This window comes from Rhinolophus sinicus, chromosome 18, assembly GCF_057876585.1.
Source record: "Rhinolophus sinicus isolate RSI-liver-muscle chromosome 18, RSI-T2T, whole genome shotgun sequence".
Taxonomy (NCBI): domain Eukaryota; kingdom Metazoa; phylum Chordata; class Mammalia; order Chiroptera; family Rhinolophidae; genus Rhinolophus; species Rhinolophus sinicus.
The window spans coordinates 43,710,601-43,735,456 of record NC_142518.1 but is presented as its reverse complement, the minus strand read 5'-3'; positions in this window follow the sequence as shown (position 1 = coordinate 43,735,456).

Below are 24,856 nucleotides of genomic sequence, written 5' to 3'. Positions count from 1 at the left end.
TCTTATTTTGGGGGAAACATGGTACATACCTCCTCTCCCTTATTAGCCTGCAAGTTCCCCTAGAAATGACTATTAGGCTGTAAACCCCATAGCAGGCTTTTGCACTAGGAAGTTCTCAATGAATACACAACTTGCAGGATGATTAAATGAATGACGGACATAACAAATTAATGGATAAACGAATGAGTTTCCAGCCAAACCCCTTCCTTGGTTTCCCACCGTTTAAATGATTGGAGAATGAAGGTAAGTTGTTGATGATTGTTCTTCGTCCCTCATCTCCCCTTCTCCCAGCACCAGTCATTAACTCCCTTGCCTCTAGGAAGTGTGGTATCTCACTCTCTGAAATCTTTAGCTCTGGTTTTGAGGTTTTATGTGATTATGTTCCTTGCATAGGGTGAGCTCCATGCCAAGTGAATGGTAATTGTATAGGAATTGAGTGAAAAAATCCATTTGGGTGCTGTCCTTGGTCATTATTGTATAGAATGTGCATACTCTCTGCGAATTAAGAGTTCTAAATGCAGTATACTCATTTATTCATATGTTTATTTATTTTATTGTTGGGTTGTTCATAACAGCATTTACAGTAAGGTGAAAAGGCTTGAATTCTGAGAATCTGAATCCCAGTCCTAAGCTATCACTTATTAGGTACATAATCCTGAGCTAATCACTTACCTCTATGGGCCTCTGGTTCTTCACCAAGAAAATGGAGATGTTGATACCTGCAAGGTTGGTGTGGAGATCAAATTTTTTAAAAAATGGGTACTAAGTGCTTTGAAAAGCATAAAGTGCTTTAGATATCAGGTCAACCATGGGGATGGGGGTGGGGATTAAGTTAGAGCCATCTGTCTTCAGGAAGGTACTTGGAAGTAGGTTTGGGGCACAGGCTGAGTTCCTATGTGGTTGACAACAGAATCTGGAGACTGGGTTTGAAGTGCCAGTTATATCAGAGGTCTTTATTGATTTTGAGGTGGCCAGGGGGTGGGGGTGAGGGGATAAGAATAAAGTGTTGCCTCTTGTGTGAAGGGTAGAGGTGGTTCTTAGGAACAGTAGCAAACATACCCTTGTGGCCTAGAGGAGAAAAGAGTGGCCATTTCCTAATGATAAAGCACTGAGTGCTTTACAGATTATAAAAGTCTTTTGTCATTCATTCATTCAAAAAATATTTATTCTGCAGCTTTGTTTACAGTGGCCAAGACATGGAAACAACCAAAATGTCCTTCGATAGATGAATGGATAAAGAAGTTGTGGTATATATACACAATGGAATACTATTCAGTGGTAAGAAAAGATGATATAGGAACATTTGTGACAACATGGATGGATCTTGAGAGTGTAATGCTGAGCGAAATAAGTCAGACAGAAAAAAGCAGAGAACCATATGATTTCACTGATATGTGGTATATAAACCAAAAACAACAGAAGAACAAGACAAACAAATGAGAAACAGAAACTCATAGACACAGACAATAGTTTAGCGGTTACCAGAGGGTAAGGGGGGTGGGGGGTGGGGGGTGGGAGATGAAGGTAAGGGGGATCAAATATATGGTGATGGAAGGAGAACTGACTCTGGGTGGTGAACACACAATGGGATTTACAGATGATGTAATACAGAATTGTACACCTGAAATCTATGTAATTTTACTAACAATTGTCACCCCAATAAATTTAAAAAATAAATTAAACAAAATATTTATTGAGTGCCTACCATGTACTTACTGTGAGCAGATAAATGATAATGCAATGTAGTAAGTGGTATTAGAGAGTATATTCATTCATTCATTCAAATATTTAAAGAGTACACACTATGTTTCAAGCACTGTTCTAAGCACTGACAACACAACAGTGAACAAACTAGAGAAAAGTCCCTGCTCTCATGGAGCTTTCATTCTAGTCTGTGAGACAGATCATACACAAAATTAAGTAAATTACAAAGTACATCAGATGGTGATTAAGTGTCAAGACAGAAAGAAAAACATGGTTGTGTTTTGGTGAGGACAGTTTTCCTGTCTCATAGCCAGCACCTTCTTACTGTGCCCTCACCTGGTAGAAGAGCCTAGGTAGCTTTATGGTATCCTTTATAAGAGCACTAATCCCATTCATGAGGGTTCAACCGTCATGACTAGTCATCCCCAAGGGCACCACCTACTAATATCATCACCTTTCAGAGTTAGGATTTCAATATATGAATTTCAACATTATGAATTTCAACATTCAGACCACAGCAGGTATGTCACCCAAAGGCAACATTAAGGAAAAGGCCTGAAGGAGGTAAGGAAGCAAGTCTTGTGAATATCTGGGAAAAGAGTATTCCAGGCAAAAGCAAGAGCTATGAGGTGAAAGCAGAATTGATATATCTGCAGCTGGAGTGAAGGCTGGAGTGGAATGAGCAAGGAGGGGAGGGGACAGGTAGGAAATGATATCAGAAAAGTTACGTGGGCTAGGTCTTACAACTTTAAAAAGGAACCAAACAGAAATTCTAAAGCTGAAGAACACAATAAATGAGATAAAGAATGCATTAGAGAGTGCTGGAAATAGAGTACATAAGACAGAAGAGAGAACTAGCGACACTATGGATAGAAACCTAGTAATGACTCAGAAAGACGAAGAGAGAAAACTAAAAGTTAAAAAAAAAAATTGAAGAACTCTATGAGAACTATATGACTTCATTTGAAAGAGAAAGAATAATGGTTGTACTAAAAGGAGAAGAGAGGGAGAAAGGAACAGAGTTTATTCAAAGAAATAATTGATGAGAATTTCCCAAACTTATGAAAAGATATATTTGAACACAAGAAGCTAACAGAAACACCTATCTCAACACAAAAATACCTTCTCCAAGATACATTATATTAAAACTGTCAAAAGTTAATGACAAAGACATACAGATGGCCAATAGACATATGAAAAGACATCCTACTGAATGGGAAAAGATATTTGCCAATGAGAATCTGATAAGGGGTTAATATCCAAACTTTGTTAAAAATCTCATCTAACTCAACACCGAAAAGAAAAGAAAAGAAAAGAAAAGAAAAGAAAAGAAAAGAAAAGAAAAGAAAAGAAAAAAAAAGAAAAGAAAAGAACAATCCAATTAAAAAATGGGCAGAGGACTTGAATGGACATTTTTCCAAACAGAACATATAGATGGCCAATAGACATATGAAAAGGTGCTCAGCATCACTAATCATCGGAGAAATGTAAATAAAAACCACAGTGAGATGCCCCCTCACTCCTGTCAGAATGGCCATCATTAATAAATCAACAAACAAGTGTTGGTAAGGATGTGGTAAAAAGGGAACCCTCGTGCACTGTTAGTGAGATTGCAAATTGATTCAGCCACATAGAAAATAGTATGGAGGTTCCTCAAAAATTAAAAATAGAACTACCTTATGACCCTGCATTTCCACTCTTGGGTATTTATCCAAAGAAGTCCAAAACACTAATTTGAAAAAATATATAAGCACCCCTATGTTTACTGCAGCTCTATTCACAATAGCCAAGATATGGAAACAACTGAAATGCCCATCAATAGACGATTGGATAAAGAAATTGTGGTACATTTATGCAATGGAGTATTACTCTGCTATTAAAAAGAATGAAATCTTACTATTGGCAACATGGATGGACCTAGAGGATATTAACCTAAGTAAATAAAGTCAGACTGAGAAAGACAAATACCATATGACCTCATTTATATGTGGAATCTGAAGAACAGAATAAATGAACAAACAAAACAGAAATAGACTCATAGATACAGAGAACAAATTGATGGTTGCTACATGGGAGGTGGCTTGCGGGGATGGGTGAGAAAGATGAAGGAATTAAGAAGTATAAATTTATCATCACAAAATAGTCACAGGGATGTAAAATACAGTATGGGAAATATAGTCAATAATATTGTAAAAACTATGTATATTGTCAGATGGGTACTAGACAATATACATAGTTATCTGGGTTAACACTTCTTAAATTATATAAATGCTTGGCCACTGTGCGGTACACCTGAAATTAATATAAAATAATATTGAATATCAACTATACTTTATATATATACCATATATATTTATGTAACATATAAATATATATATATATATATATATATATATATATATATATATATATATAGTATATATTTATGGGATGTAAATTACAGCATAGGAAATATAGTCAATGGTATTGTAATAGCAATGTGAAGTGTCAGAAGGGTGGTAGACTTGTTGGGGTTACCGCTTTGCGGAGTGCGTAAATATCTAATCATCATGTTGCTTTGTATACCTGAAACTAATAATAAAAAGAAGGAATAATTATATGATGTGATAGAGGTGTTAGGTAACATTAGATTTTTAATCATATTTCAAAATATAATTGTATCAAATTAACATGCTGTGTACCTGAAACTTACACAATATATACATCAATTATATCTCAATTTTAAAAATGTGGTGTGTTTGTGTAAGAATATTTTTCAACCTTTAAAAAGAAGGAAATCCTGCCACTTGCGATAACATGGATGAACCTAGAGAACATTATGCTAAGTGAAATAAGGAAGACAGAGAAAGACAAATAATTCATGATATCACTTATATGTAAACTTGAACAGGGTCTAAGGATTAGATGATAGTAATGTGTCAATGTCAGTTTCCTGATCCTGATTGGTTGTATTATGGTTAGATAGGAGAATGTGGGGCTCTAGGTCAGAAACTGACTCTCAAATTGTGGAAATAACAAGTTATTTGCATTTTTTCTGAAAGTTATTTATAAGAAAGTAAGTAAATAAACAAATAGATGATAGATAGATAGATTGATAGATAGTCAAGGCAGTTTAGTCTATTTACAAACCATGCTGTCTTGTTCAGTTTTAGAGGCTGAGTCTATAGTAAACAAGGTAACTGGATGAAAAGGAGTAGATTCAATGAATTGTCTGGAAGATTCCTAGAAGTCCCTGAATATCTGTAAAAAGATAAAATAAAAAATACAATAAAATTTTAAAACAACCAAATCAGTTATATTTCAGTATATAGAATTAATCTGCAGATATGGCATAAACCATAAATTTTGGGGAAAGCTTTAGAATAAAGGAAGTGGAAAGAATTATTTCATGCGTTCACATATTAATAGGGTGATTACTGTGTGCCGTTTAGTTACTGAGTGATAAAAATGTACTAGGACACTAGGACAGTGCTTACCTAGAGAAAGAGACAATTACACAATGATTACAAGACAGTGTGGTTAGTACTAGTATATGTTTGGGTATAATGAGAGCACAGGGAGAGCGAAATACAAAAAATTAAAATAAAATAAAAATTGGCATCAACAGCACTACAACTTACCCGCTATCACCAGTCCACACTTGTGCCCACCACACAGATATGATATACACATATGCACACACACAAAAAGAAACTAGTCTTTGCAGAAGTTTAAACTGCCCTTGCAAAGAGATCTTTACAGAGATGAGATCACTTTTTTTCTCTTTATGGCAATGACTGGCACAATATCATTGCCTGGGCCAGTGCATAGCAACTGCTAAGGAGAGTACTGACTCTCAAAGGATAATAGATCTCTTTGTCACTGTAGAGTACAAGCTGAAGAGTTCTATACCCACTTACCATGCTACAGGATAGGACCTAACTTAAAACACTAACAGCTAAAGCTTTGCTGCTGTCAGACCAGCAGAGCAAGGACAACTACAGAGCACAACCAATTTCGCAGAAAAGTGAAAGGGAAAAAGCAGAAAAAGACTGAAAAGCCACTGTGATACAAAAGCTGAGGGAATTTTCTAATAAACGACCTGCACTACAAGAAATACTAATGGAGGCTATCAAACCACCATCAACAGGGACACTATGAGGCAACCAAAACATAAAAAGGGGGAGAGTAAAGGCCTGAAGCGAAATATGGGAATGGAGAAAGTAAGCGTGCTGAAGAAAATGGAACACTCTAAACATCAAAATTTATTTAACATAAACTTAAGGGGAACCAATCAAAAAAACCCAGAACTGAAATACATACTGTAGTAAAAGAAGAAACAGAGGGAAACATCATAGAATTCCAACACACAGAAATAATAGACAACAACAAAAAGGCAAAGAAACAATGGAGACACAGTCTTACCAGAAAACTGAAGATAAAATGATAGGAAATCCTCACATATCAATAATCACCCTAAATGTAAATGGACTGAACTCACCAATAAAAAGGCACAGAGTAGCAGATTGGATTAAAAAACTAAACCCAACCATATGTTGTCTCCAAGAGACACATCTCAGCTACAAGGACAAGCATACACTCAAAGTGAAAGGGTGGAAATTGACACTACAAGCAAATGGTATCCAGAGAAAGTCAAGTGTAGCCGTACTGATATCAGACGAAATAGACTTCAGGGTGAAAAAGGTAACAAGAGACAAAGATGGACATTTCATAATGGTAAAGGGGACTATACAACAAGAAGACATAACAGTCATCAATATTTATGCCCCCAATCAGGGAGCACCAAAATATACCAAACAACTACTAACAGAACTAAAGGGAGAAAATGACTAAAACACAATTATACTAGGGGACTTAAATACATCATTGACAGCTATGGATAGATCATCCAAACAGAAAATAAACAACAAAATAGCAGCCCTAAATCACACATTAAATGAAATGGACATAATTCACACATATAGAGCACTTCCTCCTAAAACACCAGACTATATATTTTTTTCTAGTGTACATGGAACATGCTCAAGGATAGACCATATATTGGGACATAAAATCAGTCTCAGCAAATTTAAGAAGATTGAAATCATACCAAGCATATTCTCTGATCACAAGGCTTTGAAATTGGATATCAGCTGCAAAAAGAAAGCAGGAAAAAACACAAATACATGGAGATTAAACAACATGCTTTTAAAGAACGACCAGGTCAAAGAAGAAATTACAGGAGAGATCAAAAGATACATAGAAACAAACGACAATGAAAATACATCCTAAGAAAATTTTGGGGATGCAACAAAAGCAGTTTTAAGAGGTAAGTTTATATCATTACAGGCCTATCTCAAGAAACAAGAAAACTCCCAAATAAATAACCTCATGTTACACCTTAAAGAAATAGAAAAAGAACAAATGAAATCCAAGGTCAGCAGAAGAAAGGAAATAACAAAAATCAGAGCAGAACTCAATGAAATAGAGAACAAAAAGACAATAGAAAAAATTAATGTGACAAAGAGCAGGTTCTTTTAAAAGATTAACAAAATTGACAAACCCTTGGCTAGACTCACTAAGATAAAAAGAGAGAAGACACTAATTAACAAAATCAGAAATGAAAAAGGGGAAGTTATCACGGACACCACAGAAATACAAAGGATCATCCAACAATACTATGAAGGACTATATGCCACCAAATTCAATAACCTAGAAGAAGTGGACAAGTTCTTAGAAACATATAGCCTTCCTAGGCTGAACCATGAAGAACTGGAAAATGTAAACAGACCAATCACCAGTAAGGAAATTGAATCAGTCATCCAAAACCTTCCCAAAAGCAAAAGTCCTGGACCAGATGGCTTCACTAGTGAATTCTACCAAACCTTCAAAGAGGATCTAATACCAATTCTGCACAAACTCTTCCAAAAAATTGAAGAAGAGACAGTACTCCCTAACTCATTTTATGAGGCCAACATTACCCTGACACCAAAACCTGGTAAGGACAGCACAAAAAAGAAAACTACAGACCAATATCTCTAATGAATACCGATGCAAAAATCCTAAATAAAATTCTAGCAAATCGAATACAACAATGCATTAAAAAGATTATTCATCACGACCAAGTGGGGTTCATCCCCGGGGCACAAGGATGGTTCAACATCCGCAAATCCATCAATGTGATACATCACATAAACAAAATAAAGGACAAAAATCATATGATTATATCAATTGATGCAGAAAAAGCATTTGACAAGATACAACATCCATTTATGATTAAAACACTTAATAAAATGGGTATAGAAGGAAAATACCTTAACATAATAAAGGCCATATATGACAAGCCCTCTGCTAATCTCATAATTAATGGAGAAAAGCTGAAGCCCTTTGCTCTACGTTCAGGAACACGACAGGGATGTCCCCTATCACCTCTGCTTTTCAACATAGTGTTGGAAGTCCTTTCCAGAGCAATCAGGCAAGAGAAAGAAATAAAAGGCATCCAAATTGGGAATGAAGAAGTTAAATTATCACTCTTTGCAGATGACATGATGCTATATATAGAAAACCCTAAAGATTCCACCAAAAAGCTATTAGAAACAATCAACGAATACAGTAAAGTTGCCGGCTACAAAATCAACGCACAAAAGTCCATTGCCTTCCTATATACTAACAATGAAATCTCAGAAAAAGAAATACAAAAAACAATTCCTTTTGCAATTGCAGCACAAAGAATAAAATACCTAGGAATAAACTTAACCAAGGATGTGAAAGACCTATATGCTGAAAACTATAAGACATTTTTGAAAGAAATTGAAGAAGACACAAAGAAATGGAAAGACATTCCGTGCTCATGGATTGGAAGAATCAACATAGTTAAAATGGCCATATTACCCAAAGCAATATACAGATTCAATGCAATCCCCATCAAAATCCCAATGGCATATTTTAAAGAAATAGAACAAAAAATCATCAGATTTGTTTGGAACCACAAAAGACCCCGAATAGCCAAAGCAATCTTAAGAAAAAAGAACTATAATGGAGGTATCACACTTCCTGACTTTGGCCTGTACTACAGGGCCACAATAATCAAAACAGCATGGTATTGGCAGAAAAACAGACACATAGACCAATGGAATAGAATTGAGAACCCAGAAATAAAACCGCATAGATATGGACAGATAATTTTTGACAAAGAAGCTAAAAACATACAATGGAGCAAAGACAGCCTCTTCAATAAATGGTGCTGGGAGAACTGGATAGCCACGTGCAAATGAATGAAACTGGACTGCTATTTGTCACCATGTACCAAAGTTAATTCAAAATGGATCAAAGACTTAAGCATAAGACCTGACACAATAAACTGCATAGAAGAAAACATAGGTACTAAACTTATGGACCTTGGGTTCAAAGAGCATTTTATGAACTTGACTCCAAAGGCAATGGAAGTAAAAGCTAAAATAAACGAATGGGACTATATGAAACTTAAAAGCTTCTGCACAGCAAAAGAAACCATTGACAAAATAAAGAGGCCACCAACTGAATGGGAGAAGATTTTTGCAAACAGTGCCTCCGATAAGGGGTTAATATTGAAAATATACAAGGAACTCATGCAACTGAACAGCAAAAAAACAAACAACCCAATTGAAAATGGGCAGACGCCCTCAAGAGACATTTCTCCAAAGAGGACAGACAAATGGCAAATAGACATATGAACAAATGCTCAACATCGCTAATCATCAGAGAAATGCAAATAAAACCCACAATGAGATATCCCCTCACCCCAGTCAGAATGGCTATCATCAAATAGACAAATAGTAACAAGTGTTGGAGAGGCTGTGGAGAAAAAGGAACCCTCATACCCTGTTGGTGGGAATGCAGACTGGTGCAGCGATTATGGAAGGCAATGTGGAGTTTCCTGAAAAAATTACGAATATAGTTACCATATGACCCAGCAATCCCTCTCCTGGGTATCTACCCAAAAAATCTGAAAACATTTATATATAAAGACATGTGTGCTCCAATGTTCATTGAAGCTTTGTTTACAGTGGCCAAGACATGGAAACAACCAAAATGTCCTTCGATAGATGAATGGATAAAGAGGTTGTGGTATATATACACAATGGAATACTATTCAGCAGTAAGAAAAGATGATATAGGAACATTTGTGACAACATGGATGGATCTTGAGAGTGTGATGCTAAGCGAAATAAGTCAGACAGTAAAAGCAGAGAACCATATGATTTCACTGATATGTGGTATATAAACCAAAAACAACAAAAGAACAAGACAAACAAATGAGAAACAGAAACTCATAGACACAGACAATAGTTTAGTGGTTACCAGAGGGTAAGGGGTGTGGGGTGGGAGATGAGGGTAAGGGGGATCAAATATATGGTGATGGAAGGAGAACTGACTCTGGGTGGTGAACACACAATGGGATTTATAGATGATGTAATACAGAATTGTACACCTGAAATGTATGTAATTGTACCAACAATTGTCACCCCAATAAATTAAAATAGAAAAAAAAAAAGGCCACATGATAAACCTGAAACTCTCAGAGAGCTTGTTGTAGGCCTTTCTAGTTTGGTGATGAAAAGTAACCACACGGGATAGTCTGAACATAAAAATTTCCTAACTAAATCAGGTCATGGTGGGTAGTCACTTCCTAGGCCTGTAGCATTTAGAAACCACAGATTTTTTTATGACTCCTGTTATTCTGAAGTTAGGAATATTGAAACCTAGAGAGAAGTTGGGACCCACACAAGATCTCACAGGAAGTTAGTGGCAGATATGAAACTACAATTCTGATTTGAAGTTCATTATATCACCAGATCCTGAGGCTAGATGGATCCTCAAAAGGTCAGCTAGTTTAGCCCTTGAGGCAGAACTCACTTAATCAGCTTCTTAGATGAGTCAGCCTTTAGCTCACAGGGTAACCTGAATATTGGAAAATGGTTTCAAGTCTTTCACCCTAAATTGCTGTCAGAATAGAAAAAAGAACAGTTAATTTATCTGGACTCTGGCAAATTTTCTGGTTTGTTCATCTAGGGAAGCTCTTGCTGAGAGTGACATCTTAAGGTGGTCACCCCAGTGCTGCCTCCTGCCATATTCTGAGTCAGGATCCAAGAGCATAGATAGCCCTTGTGAGAGAACACACACACACACACACACACACACACACACACACAACTAACAAGAGGACAGTTTGTTTGTTATAATTTGCAAAAGCACTTTATCATCCATTATACCATTTGATTATTCCCAAAGCCCTGGCAGGAGTGCTAAGCAGTAATATTGTCCCCATCTTACATGTGGGTAAACTAAAGCTCAGAAAAATAAAGCTTACTTGTGACCTGGCTTACTCTAGGTCACAAAGATTTCAGATCTGTATGACCTTAGACTCTTTACATCCTTGGGTCTCCCCATGTCTTCCCTAAGCTCTTCATGTGCCTGCCTGCAGGCTCAAGCTCATCTCAGGTCCTGAACCACTCTCCATAAGGGTAACAACTGGTCAGCAGCTTCTTCCTACTAAGCAATCAGACTTGGAATTAAGATGTATTGCCAATCAGCGTTCTGCCCAAGGCACTAAGTGATAACAACTACCATTTATTGAGCACTGACTATTTGCCAAGTATCCTTCTAAGCCCTTAGAAGCATGCTTCACAACACCATTTCCCACACTTTGCAGAAGAGGAAAATGAGGCTTAAGAGAGATTACTGACTTGTCAAAGGTCACAGAATCAACAGGAGGAAGATACAAGATTCAAACTCAGATCAGCCTAACTGTAAACTTCCCTTCTCCCCTACTTAAGCTGCTTTAACATATGCAATTCTAAGCACCCATGTGGCCTCTAGGTGATATCCCTCACTCCTTTTCACTGAGGAAACAGGAAAGGAAAGTGATCAGGGACTAATTGTGTAGTGCTAAATGCCCAGATGAAGTTAAGGACCATGAATGTTAAGCAGGGCCAGGCTACACAAGGCTGGGAGGTGATCCCAGCAGCATTTGGCTGCCCAAGACAACAGCAGCATTGATTACTGATTTGAGGTTCTCCAGGCAGTATGGAAGAATGGCAGGTACAAGAAGAGCTGAAGGTTTCGGCAAGTGAAGTGTTGAAGCAATGGACCAGGAGGTCTAGGCTGGAGAAGTAAGGCAGGATGGGGTAGATGGTCCAGGTGAGGGTCCCAGGCCTGGGGCCTCTGTGAGGTCCAGAAGTAGCTTGGCCGGAAGAACTAAGAGAAAGAAGAAGGAGACTGGTAAACATGGTAGAGGTGTGGAGGCAGAAAGGGAAAATGGAGTCATAAGATTTCAGAGGTAGAGCGTGTGGCGGAGTGTGGATTGAGGATTCTGTGGCTCCTGCTTCCTGTGTCTCCAACCCGGCCGCCAGCGAGAATATAGTAGTATGGCTCCCCTATCTATGGCTCCCTGGGTGTTCCTTTTTGGCCTCACCATGTCCTGCGTTCTTATGTGGGGAGCGGGTGCAGAGACCCTGCAGGCCGCCCCCCACAACAAATGGCGCAGCGAGCAGGGTCTCCCGCACGACAAATGGCGCAGCGATCAGGGTATGGTGCCAGCCAAAGCTCCCCAAAGGGTGGTGGAGCAGTTTGTGCATATGAACACTCAGTCTCAGGAAGACCAGGAGGAGCAGCTGCTGGAGAGCTGGAGCCCTGTGGAGGGGTGGAAAGATGTGGACGGTTCCCCATCCAGCATAGGCCGGAGAAAGCAAAGGTGGTTGCGGTCCTGTGGGCTGAGAAGTGCTTGCTGAGGCTGCCTGGATGCAGGACTTGTCCTAGGAGGAAATGCTTGCTGAGTCCTCCGTGGGAGATGAGGGTGAGGTCAAGGTCATCCCTCACCCCCAGGACAGCCCTGGCAAATGACAATGGACTATGAGGAATTGCCTTCCATCCCTAATTTAATGGACCACTTGACTGTTTGCTTGGGAACGTACCACCATGTAGTGGAACTGGCAGATGTTGCTTTTGTGTCTTGACAGGCCACTGTGGAGAATATGTGAGAGGCCCTGGCTGTGTCCAGGAAGTCTGGCTGAGCCCAGAGAGAGTGGCAGTGCCCTGAGAGCCCTGGCTGAGTCCAGGAAGTCTGGCTGTGCCCAGAGAGAGTGGCAGTGCCCTGAGAGCCCTGGCTGAGTCCAGGAAGTCTGGCTGTGCCCAGAGAGAATGGCAGTACCCTAAGAGGCCTTGGCTGTGCCTGGGGTGACCGGTGGTACCCTAAGAAGCCCAGGAAGTTTGGCTGTGCCCAAAAGAACTGGTGGTGCCCTGAGAAACCCTGGCTGTGCCCAGGATATTGTATTCACCTCCAGGCTCCTCGCACAGGGCCCCTCGTGGAAGACGCTTGTTGAGTAGATTGTGAGGCAAGGCCCTGTAGGGGTGGAATGTGGGGACAGAGCCAGGAGTGCAGTTTCCATGCTCGCAGCCTCACATAGACAGGTGCTGGCTCAGGAAGTAAATGGCCATCAATTGTGATTGGATGGCCATCAGCTGTGGCTAGTTGGCCGTCAGCTGTAACCAGTGAGACATTGACCACTAATATAACTGCTGTGGCTATGCTAGCAGAAAATGGGGGTTAGCAAGAAGATAGTGGCTGAGCTAACAAGCTGTGGAGTGTGGCAGAGTGTGGATTGCAGATTCTGTGGCTCCTGCTTCCTGTGTCTCCAACCCAGCCGCCAGCGAGAGTATAGTGGTATGACTCCCCTATCTATGGCTCCGTGGGTGTTCCTTTTTGGCCTCACCATGTCCTGCGTTCTTATGTGGGGAGCGGAACCAGAGACCCCGCAGACTGCCTTGCATGACAAATGGCGCAGCGAGCAGGGTCTCCCGCACGACAGAGTGCTTTGGGTGTGGACAGATCTGGGAATTGGGAGTTCAGATGGATGAAGCACAGAAGGTCCAACAGGCTTTGTGGGGGCAGAGCCTCAGAAAGTAGTTTCCAGGCTCTCGGCCTCACATAGATAGGTGCTGGCTCAGGTAGTAAATGGCCAACTCTGGTTGCATGGCCATCAGCTGTGGCTAGTTGGCCGTCAGCTGTAACCAGTGAGCCATTGGCCACAATATAACTGCTGTGGCTACGCTAGCAGAGAGAAAGAGAAGGAGAGGAGAGAGAAAGAATGGGGGCTAGCAAGAAGATGGCGGCTGGGCTGGCAAGCGTGGATGGTGGTTTGCGGACAGTGTGGATCCAGCCTCCAGTGAGAGTATAGTGCTGCCAGAGAGAATATAGTGGTATGACTCACCCATCTATGGCTCCGTGGGTGTTCCTTTTTGGCCTCACCATATCCTGCATTCTTGTATGGGGAGCGGGAGCAGAGACCCCGCAGGCCACCCCGCCTGAAAGATGGTGCAGCGAGCAGGGTCCCCCGCATGACAAATGGCGCAGCGAGCAGGGTATGGTGCCGGCCAAAGCTCTCCAAAGGACGGTGGAGCAGTTTGTGCGTGTGAACACCCAGTCTGAGGAAGACCAGGAGGAGCAGCTGCCGGAGAGCTGGACCCCCGTGGAGGGGTGGGAGGATGTGGACGTTTCTCCCACCAGCACAGGAAAAGCCATGCAGCTGCTGGAGAGATGGAGCCCCGTGGAGAGGTGGAAAGATGTGGACGGTTCCCCAACCAGCACAGGCCAGAGAAGTACTGGTGGTGCAGCCCTGTGGGCCGGGAAGTTCCTGCTCAGGCAGCCCGGATGCAGGACTTATAGTCCCAGGAGGTAACGCTTGCTGAGTCCTCCGTGGGAGATAAGGGTGAGGTCAAGGTCGTCCCTCACCCCCAGGACAGCCCTGGTGAATGACTATGGACTATGGGGAATTGCCTTCCATCCCTAATTTAATGGACCGCTTGACTGTTTCTTTGGGAACTGTTGTTAGTGGAACTGGGGGATATTTGCTTTTGTGTCTTGACTGGCCGCCATTGAGAATATGTAAGCACCTTGATTGTGAGTCGCTGTTGTTCCAGCAGGGTACCCTGAGAGGCCCAGAGAGAGTAGCAGTGCCCTGAGAGCCCTGGCTGTATCCAGGAAGTGTGGCTGTGCCCACAGAGAGTGGCAGTGCACTGAGAGACCTGGCTGAGTCCAGGAAGTCTGGCTGAGCCCTGAGATACCCTGGCTGTGCCCAGGAAGTCGGGCTGTTCCCAGAGAGAGTGGCAGTGCCCTGAGAAACCCTGGCTGTGTCCGGGAAGACAGGTGGTACCCTAAGAAGTCCAGGAAGTCTGGCTGTGCCCAGAAGCACTGGTGGTGCCCTGAGAAACCCTGGCTGTGTCTGGGAAGACAGGTGGTACCCTAAGAAGTCCAGGAAGTCTGGCCGTGCCCAGAAGCACTGGTGGTGCCCTGAGAAACCCTGGCTGTGTCTGGGAAGACAGGTGGTACCCTAAGAAGTCCAGGAAGTCTGGCCGTGCCCAGAAGCACTGGTGGTGCCCTGAGAAACCCTGGCTGTGCCCAGAGAGCCTGGCTATGTCCAGGATATTGCATTCACCCCCAGGCTCCTCGCACAGGGCCCCTCGCGGAAGACGCTTGTCGCGTAGATTGTGAGGCGAGAGCCTGTAGGGGTGGAGTGTGGGGGCAGAGCCTCAGAAAGTAGTTTCCAGGCTCTCGGCCTCACATAGACAGGTGCTGGCTCAGGTAGTAAATGGCCAACTGTGGTTGCATGGCCATCAGCTGTGGCTAGTTGGCCGTCAGCTGTAACCAGTGAGCCATTGGCCACAATATAACTGCTGTGGCTACGCTAGCAGAGAGGGAGAAGGAGAAAGAGAGAGAACGGGGGCTAGCAAGAAGATGGTGGCTGGGCTGGCAAGTGTGGATGGCGGTTTGCGGACCGTGTGGATCCAGCCTCCAGTGAGAGTATAGTGCCGCCAGAGAGAATATAGTGGTATGACTCCCCCATCTATGGCTCCGTGGGTGTTCCTTTTTGGCCTCACCATATCCTGCGTTATGTGGGGAGCGGGACCAGAGACCCCGCAGGCTGTCCCGCACGACAAATGGCGCAGCGAGCAGGGTCTCCTGCATGACAAATGGCGTAGCGAGCAGGGTCCCCCGCATGACAGGCTTTGATCGGTAACTGGAGGGAACCATTGCCTTTTCTTAAGAGATGTGCCTCAGACAATAAAGACCATCCCGTCCCTGGAAGGGGTTCGTTCAGCCTCAGTCTTCTTAGATGATATATGGGGCTGGATTTCCCCAAAAGCATAGTTGGCTTGTCCCATGGGGCTGAGCTCCTTTATGCCAGACTCCCCATCACAGCTCACTGGCATGCAGCAACAACGGCCAGAGGCTTCCTTTGGTCATGTTGGGAACAGGACCGTTTAGGGATGCACCAGAGAAGAGGGGATCTAGTAGAAGGACAGCTGGTTGTTTAGATGTCAGGACAAAAGTGGCATCAGGAACCTGTAATAGGCTGGTACTCAGGAGGAGACCTCGGTTCTAGCTCTGCCTCTGCAATAGATTTATGACCTTGTGTCAGTCCCTTCCTCTCTCTGGGTTTAACATTCCCATTAGTACAAGGATCAGTTAGACTAAATGACTCTAAGTATCTTTCCAGCTTTAAATTCCTAGCTCGAATCTAATAAGGGATCACCTATGTAAGAATCAGGATCTAATGTCTGGAAAGTTACAGGAATTTGAGTGGGATCATACAGGGATTATTGAATTTATTTTTGAAGCTTTAAGGTGTGTTGAGGTTCGCTCTCCTTGTTGGGTGGGAACAGCTGCTGAGTTTCTTCATGCTAAAGTTGATCAAGCTGGTTGGATAACATAGTAGAGTCTGCTAAAGCCCTAGGTTGGTTGAATTCCTTTCGTATTCTCAGGCTCTCAGGCAAAACTGAAACTGGGTTTTCTTCTCTTCTTCCTCCAACCCTGAACTTCAGTAAGAGAAGGATGAGTGTCTAAATGAACATTTAGAAGATGGACTAAGTAAATGCATTAAGAAACCTCATTAACCTTGCAGTAATCACTCTTCAGCTGGCATTCCAGCATAGCCTTAGGTTCTCCCACTTCACTCAATACCTCCTCCACAATTGTGGTTGATCGTGACCCATCCTGCAGAATGCTTCTGGGGAAATTCAAAGGGAGTTTAGAGGGTTTCTAGAGTTGCCTACTTGGGTACAGGGGGGAGATTTTTTTCCAGGGCAAGACCTAGAATCAACCTGAATGTCTACCAGCTTCTATCCCCCTGCCACTAATTGACAAAGCAGAGAGTCAGTCAGGGGAAGGGTTGAGACATATTGGGTATTTCCAGCCAGAACTGTACCACTGTTTGTCTGGGTCAGTGCTTGGCATGATGGGAAGCAGGGCAGGGGAAGGGGAAAGCAGTGGGTGTTTGATTAACATTCCCCTCATAAGACAAGGCCAGGACTGGCCCAGCTTGTCTACAAAGTCTAGTGACTGAGATCAAAGTTGTATTTAGAGAGGCCACAAGCAGAGTACAAAGCACCAAGGCAGCATGTCAGAGGATGAGCTGAGGTCCTAGCATTGCTCAATAACTTCAAACCCCAAGACCCAAGGAAGACTAGAAGTAGAATCAAGGTCAAGAGCCAAGAATTTGTGTCCCAAAGGGATGAAATTGAAGCCAATGTAGGTCACAAACAAGTAGGGGATGCTGCAGAGGCTTGTCATAAACAGTCTAGAAGCATTTATGAGGCATGGGGTGCCTAGTTTGTGCATTCCTCCAGTTGGCTTAAATGATCATAGCAAAGATAGAGCACCCCTATCTCCAACACACACATGTTATTCCCTGCTAGGGGCTGGCCCTGGATTTTCATGGATTTATTAATGAAGGAATTTAATAGGTTCTTAGGTATTCTTGAGATGGAAGGTGGTTTTTTCACAAGCTTTCATGTCACCCCTAACTTTTTACTGAACCAGAAATTGGGGCTGACTACGGTGCTAGTGTAAGATCAGATTTCTTCCATTCTGCTTTACAGTTCTACATCTAAATTAGCTGGGGCTGGGCACAGGGCTAGAAGAGGGCTGTGCTCTAGGCAAGCCAGGTGGAAGAGCAGCAGTAGCAGATAAGCCAGTCTTCATGATATTGGCAGCTAAAAATAGAATGCCATGGGGTTTGTTTCCTTAGTAACTGTTTTTCAGTATTTGCAGAGTGGGTGTGATAAAGATGACCTCTGCAGGGAGATTGTCTTCTCTGGTGTTCAGGGATGAGTGTTGGTTTTATAAAATTTACCTATAAACTGCAATGGGTCTTACAGAAATTTTTGAGGCTATGCTGCTTATGTAAGTACTGGCAGGCTGCTGGTGGTGTGCTGTGGGATGGAGTAGTAGCAGGGGTAAATGCCACCATTGGTGTGGAATGGAAAACAGCAGCCACTTATACTTACAGATTCATCAGTGGTAAGACAGGTAGACCAAGCTTACAGCCATTAAGTATAACTATTGACAATTCTGTAATATATCATCTGTATGTTGCATTGTGTGTTCACCTCCCGGAGTCAGTTCTCCTTCCATCACCATATATTTGACCCCCTTTTCCTTCTTTTGCCACTCCCCCACCCCCTTGCCCTCTGGTAACCACTGGACTGTTGTCTGTGTCTGTCACTTTTGTTTCTTTGTTTGTTTGTCTTGTTCCTTTGTTGAGGTAGAACATTTAGTGGAAGAATCACAACACAGGAAAGATACCTTTTAGTTTGCATGTTATCTTAAACAACACAAAACACAGTTACAAACTTCATGTAGAAAGTGGGAGAAGAATATTTCTAGGGACTAGGGAGTGGTAAATACAAATTAATAGTAAAATATCTATTATTACAACTTCTTAAAACAATCTGTATAAAATAGCATTGGTGTCTTTTCATGCATACATGCACCACACTTTTTGACATGTTTCCCAACTGTTTATTCATCCAGAGAAAGGGATGAAATCACAGTCATACTTTCTTCCCTGTAACTCTCCTTACTTCAATAAAGTGTAAAATTGTTACACTTTGATTTTACCTATTGAAATTTTTCAAGAACATCTCCATCATGATCAGGGAAGAACTACTGTGCTACCTTCTCTTGTACAGTGGTTGGGATAAAATGTACTAATTAAACTTTTTTAAAGAGTTTTATTGAGATATAACTTATCTATAATAAAAGTTGCCTATAAAGTATCCAATTCATGTACATTTAAGGAGACAAGTCAATAATATTTTGTATATTCAGAGTTGTAGAACCATCATTGCAATCTAATTTTAGAACATTTTTATCACCTTGGAAAGAAACCTCGTGCCCATTTACAGTTATTCTCTGTTCTATCCCTGGGTGACAACTCATCAACTTTTCTGTCTCAACATATTTCTGTCTCTCTTTACTTGCTTCTTTGGGGGCTATTTCATATAACTTTAATCATAATATGTGTCTTTATAAGGCATTATTGATGGTGTCAAGAAAGAAATAGTATTCTATAGTCTAGTAAGTGTGAGAATTCTATGACATTTGCGTTTTTTACTCTCTTTGTGACCTTGGGCAGATGCCTAACTTTTTTCAATTTCTTGCTCTATGAAATGGGAATAATAATAGTACTTGCCTTATAAGGTTTTATGGGAATTAAATGTGTTGATATGTATAACTTTTTAGACTGGGGCTTGGCATACAGCAATATTACATAAAGTTTTAAAATATTATTGCTAGTTTGCTTATGACCATTCTATCCTTGAAGAAAAGAAATATAGTTGGGCAGGTTTGTGAGTCTTGAAGAATTGGTACTCTTGTCCTTGAAGTGATCAGTGAAAAGTAAATCTCTCCCCAGGACAGAAAACTAAGAGCTAAATTTCTTACAGATATAAATTTGCCACATTTGTGAAAGACAGCTTCTTAAATCAGTAATGGAACCATAATTTCCTTTCATCAGGAGGAGAGTGAAGAACGCATCATTTTTCCTGGGACCAGTAAAGTTTTTCTTCCTTGCTACGACTCCCATGAGTGTTGCTCCTCTCTTGGGAAATTGTCTCCATAACAGAGGAAAAGAACCAAGTGGTTATAGGAAAATTGCACGGTCTTCTCCACTCTACCAACAAAAACAAAAAGGAAGAATGTCCTTTTTTAAAAAATCCTGTACCAAGGCCAATTTCTGTAGCACACTTCAAAATAATCTCTATTCATAAAAAAAAAAGTATAACTGTTGAGGCATTCTTTGTAGGCTCTGACTATTCCTGGGTTGTGGTTGACAGGCTAGATAAGAGATGAAGAGGGCACTGAACAGTACTTTCCATTGTATCATCACTGCCCAGTCCTGCTATGGCTTTAGGATGACACTCAAATTTGTTATTAAGTTCATGGAGATTGTATCCAGGAGCACTCTGCAACCTTGGCAACAAACCTAACCACTTGGTGCTTCAGAATAGCATGTATCTTTTCAGACTGCTATAAGGGTTAAATGTGCGCTTTGTGTGAAGCACGTATTTCAGTGCCTGGATCATAGCAAATGCTCACTCAATAAAGAGAAGCTACTATACTTTGACTCTTTCAGATCTGTCTTCATCCCAATGCATTTGTCACAGGGGGAAATATATTAGAAGGCATCAGGCTAAATACAGAGCCATCTAAAGTCCTGGCAAGCAATATTTTCAAGGGATGTAGGTGCCCTGCCAGAGTAGTATTAGGTAGTAGTAGAAGGATGCACTTCTCTGTAGGCTTCTCTTGAAAACACATTAGCAGCCATGTTTATCTTTCGGCTCCCCCAGGCTGGCTCTTCAGTTTTCCCAGGTGCTGCCATGTATGAGTATCTGTTCCTTGCTCCTTTTGGACAAATATAGCCAGCTGCCTGCTGTGGAGACATCCCTTCTCCTTTCTGGATGGAATCCAGATGTCTCCTGGTGGGTATTGCTGTTATTTGGTCAGGATGTGAAAGAATGTCTGGAATCAGGGTTGGCAGTAGGACCCAGAGATCAAGGGCAGTGTCTCAGTGCCCTTGTAAACATTAGGAGTATGGGATTTCAAGTTCAAAAGGCTAGGACTGCAGTGATATATGGAGAAGGGAGCAGGCATAACTGCCACCATACTGGGTGTGCACAGCTGAAGAGACCTAGCCCAGTCACATAAGCTAGCAGGCAGTCAAGGTCTCCCAATTCCATGGGAACGCTGTGTGCATGAGACCAGACCAGCAGGGCCTGCCAGGTGGTTTTTCTCACGGAATGTGCTTTGCTGTATCTATATAATCTCAATTCTTCTCTGCCTGTGTGCAGAGCACTACCACTCCAGCAGGCCACCACCTGAAACTCTTCCCACTCTGTAAGTCTCAATAAACCTATGTTTCACTGTCGTGTATGTTGTCATGTGGGGTCTCAGCTCCTGCTCCCCACATAAGAACGCAGGATATGGTGAGGCCCAAAAGGAACACCCACGGAGCCATAGATAGGGGAGTCATACCACTATAGTCTCGCTGGCGGCTAGGTTGGAGACACAGGAAAGCAGGAGCCACACTATCCACAACCTGCCGTTCACTTTTCTCTGCCAACCAACCTCACTTGTTAGCTGCAATCCACCGTGCTAACTGCAATAGCTCTTAGTAGCTCAGCCACCATCTTCTTGCTAGCCCCCATTTACTGCTAGCATAGCCACGGCAGTTATGTTAGCGCCCAATGGCTCACTGGTTACAGCTGATGGCCATCTAATCACAGTTGATGGCTATTTACTACTCGAGTGAGCACTTTTCCATGTGAGGGCGAGAGCCTGGAAACTATACTCCTGGCTCTGTCCCCACACTCACACTCAGCCACTTGATGTGTTCTTTGGGCTTGCAGCTTCTCAGGCACAAATCTTGGAACAACTTGGGCTCAGTCCGAACAATAGTAATGTGGGGAAGGTTCTGTAACAGGTGCACCCCATTACCAGCAGTAGGCAACGTCTGCCCAGATGGCAGAGTAAATAGGTCAGGGCCAGATATCAAACCGTCTACCCAGAGCCCCTGAGCATGGTATGGCATGGATTAGAAACAATAGGTGACAGCTGCCCTTAGAACTACTAGCACAGCTGGGCCCAAAAGTGCAGTAGGGTGACCAACCATCCCAGTTTGCCTAGGAGTGAGGGGTTTCCCAGGATGCAGGACTTTCAGTTCTAAAACCAGAACAGTCCTGGGAAAACTGGAACAAGTTCACCATAAGTGGGAGCGCAGAGCTGTAGACTTTTACTCCATTATCATCTGTTCTCCCTGGTGCTTTGCTAGTTCCACTGGGATCAGTGAAATGCTATGCTGATTTTACAAGAGGTCACATTATAAAATGGGTATGCTAAGGAACAAACCAAGGCTTTTAGGCAAAGGAGTAACATTACCAGATAGAATTTTTTTTTTTTTAATTTGGGAATACTGGGGAACAGTGTGTTTCTCCAGGGCCCATCAGCTCCAAGTTGTCCTTTAGCCTAGTTGTGGAAGGCGCCATTTTCAATCTTTAGCTGCAGGGGCACAGCCCACCATCCCATACGGGAATTGAACTGGCAACCTTGCTGTTGAGAGCTCACGCTCTAACCAACTGAGCCATCCGGCCGCCCCCCAGATAGATATTTTATCTCCCCAATATTTTATTATGAAAACATTTAACTACACAGCAAATGTTATATGTAACACCCATACACCCCCACCTGGATTCTACAATTAGCATTTTACTGTATTTTATCATACATCTCTCCTTCTATTCATCCATCAATGCACCTAAATTTTGATGCATTTCAAAATAAACTGCAGACATCAGTAACTCTTTTAAGCATTTTTGTGGTTTAGTAGTCAGACCCAAATTTGAAGGCACTTGACTTCTACCAGCCTCAATTTTCTCATCTCAAGTTGATGACACTGAGTATTGCTAAGATTTGATTTGTTTACTTTATCAACACTCACATAATGCTATGTGCACTTTATAAATTTTATCTCATTTTATCCTCATAACAGTCCAATGAAGTAAATTCTTTTATAACTCCCAATTGGTAGTTATGAAATAGTCACAGGGATATAAAGTACAGCATAAGGAATATAACTACGTATAGTGAATGTGATGTGGGTACTAGTCAGAGGATCAGTTCATAAATTATATAACTGTCTAACTCCTATGCTGTATACGTGAAACTAATATAACACTGAGAAAAAAAGTTAATGCGCCTACCAAAGGTCACAGTTAGTAAATGGCATTGCTGAGGGTTGAACCCAGACGCTCTAACTTTAGTATCCGTGCTCTTAGCCACTACACTATGCTGCCTGCCATATGTGATGAAGTCTGTGAAAGAACTAAATTATGGGCATCCATTGAATGGTGATCCTCCCCTTCTTTGTTTTTAACATTTTCACTGAAACCCCACAGCAGGTATTCTCTCCAATTTTTAGATGAAGGAACTGGAGGTAGAAGTTTGATAACTTGCTAACAAATAAAGAATTTGGGATTTGAACCTGAGAACAGGCTCCTGGGTCAGTGTCATTTCCCTGTGCTATGCAGTACAGAAACCACTGAAGTGCACAGGAGCATAGCTGGCCTAATGGGAATTCTTGTTTGGGGATGGTCTTTCCTCCACAGCCACAAGCAAAAAGTGTTCCTGCCTCATTCCCGGGAGGGACCTGTGTCTTTCATAATCATTAAACAGACTCAATGGCAGGTGGCAGCAGAGCCTGTTTTGTAGTTCTGGAGAGGAACCATGACCCACAGCTATCAGCTTTTCCTCTATGGGAGGCCCTACATGAGGGTAGTCCCTTCCCTATTATACCCTTCCCTTCCGCCCTTCCCTCTCTCTCCATCACTCACTTGTCTTCTTTCATTCTGTATTTGTTTCTCGTCCCTTCTTTTATTCTCTCTTAACCAGGTCTGGGACTTACCTGCAGCACTGAACTTAGACGGAACACAGGCTATAGGCATAAAAACCTGGGTCTGACTCCTGGCTTTGCCCCTTCCTAGTTATTAGTTGGGCAATTACTTTACCCTTTTTGAGCCTCAGTTTTACCATCTGTAAAAATGGAGACACGTAACACTTTCCTTATAAGGTAGCTGAAAGATGTGATAGACTGTCTACAAATATGGCCAACAATTTTTCCCATCTCTGACAAGCATGCAGCTCCTCCCATCAAGAAGCAGAGTCTCTTTGCCCCACTCCTTAAATCTGGGCTGGCTCTATGACTTGCTTTGACCAAGAGTACAGCAGCAGTGTTGCTGTATGACTTTGGGTCTTATGCCACAAAAGGCCTTGCAGCTTTGATTTTCATCCTTGTGGAAGCCTGCTGCCAGGTTAAAAAAAAAAGAATACCTGACTACCTTACTTGGAGAGAGGCTAAATGGAGAAAGAAAATACTATGAAGTGAGGTGGGGGGCCCAGTCAGCCCACAGCTGTTTCAGCCACCTCAGCTGAGGTGCCAGATATGAGAGTACAAACAGCTTGGATCCTTCAGCCCCAGCTAAGCTGTCTGAGGTAAAACCACATGGAATAGAAATAAGCCATTCCCAGCAAGTCCTGCCCAAATTGCAGAATCATGAGCAAACAAATGGAGATTGTTTTAAGCCACTGAGTTTTGGGGTGGTTTGTTTCACAATACATAAGTGAACTGGAAAAACTAAATGAGATAGTACACCCCACCCAGTGGCTGGCAGGTTTAGCTGTTCAAGACATGAATTGTTCCCTTGCTATTCAGAAGTGTTCCTGGGAAATAACTGCTGGCTAGTGGTGCCGCAATAAAATTGACAGATCTGACCTCCAGTGTGCCACATATGCACAGCAATAACCGCTCCTCCTATACTTTACAGGGACCTACAGAGGTCTGTACATGGTAAGGTGTACTCCAAGTCACACAGCTGAACATCTTCCCTTTGCCCAGAGTGAGACTGGGCCACCTCAAAAGCAGGCTTGTACCTGAGCAAAATCTGGGGTGATAGAATAATGTGAGGTAAGATGAACAGTACTTCTTTTGACTGGTCATTCAATCTCCTTGATGCCAGAGGCACAAGGGGAAGAAGGAAATTCATACTTATTGAGTGCTTACTATGTGCTTGGTATTACAATAGCCCCAGAAGTAGTTACTATTATTTACCCCCTTATCCATATGAGGACACTGAGGCACAATTTTTTTTTCAGCTGTTGGCTTCCTGGGAAGCACTAGGACAGTTTAATGTACAGGATATGAATTAGGGAGCCCTTGGGATGGACAGTCGCAGAAGAGAAGGAAGCAGGACTGGACAGGGGGAGCTGTCGGACCACAACAGTGTTAATGGAAACCCCAGTCCA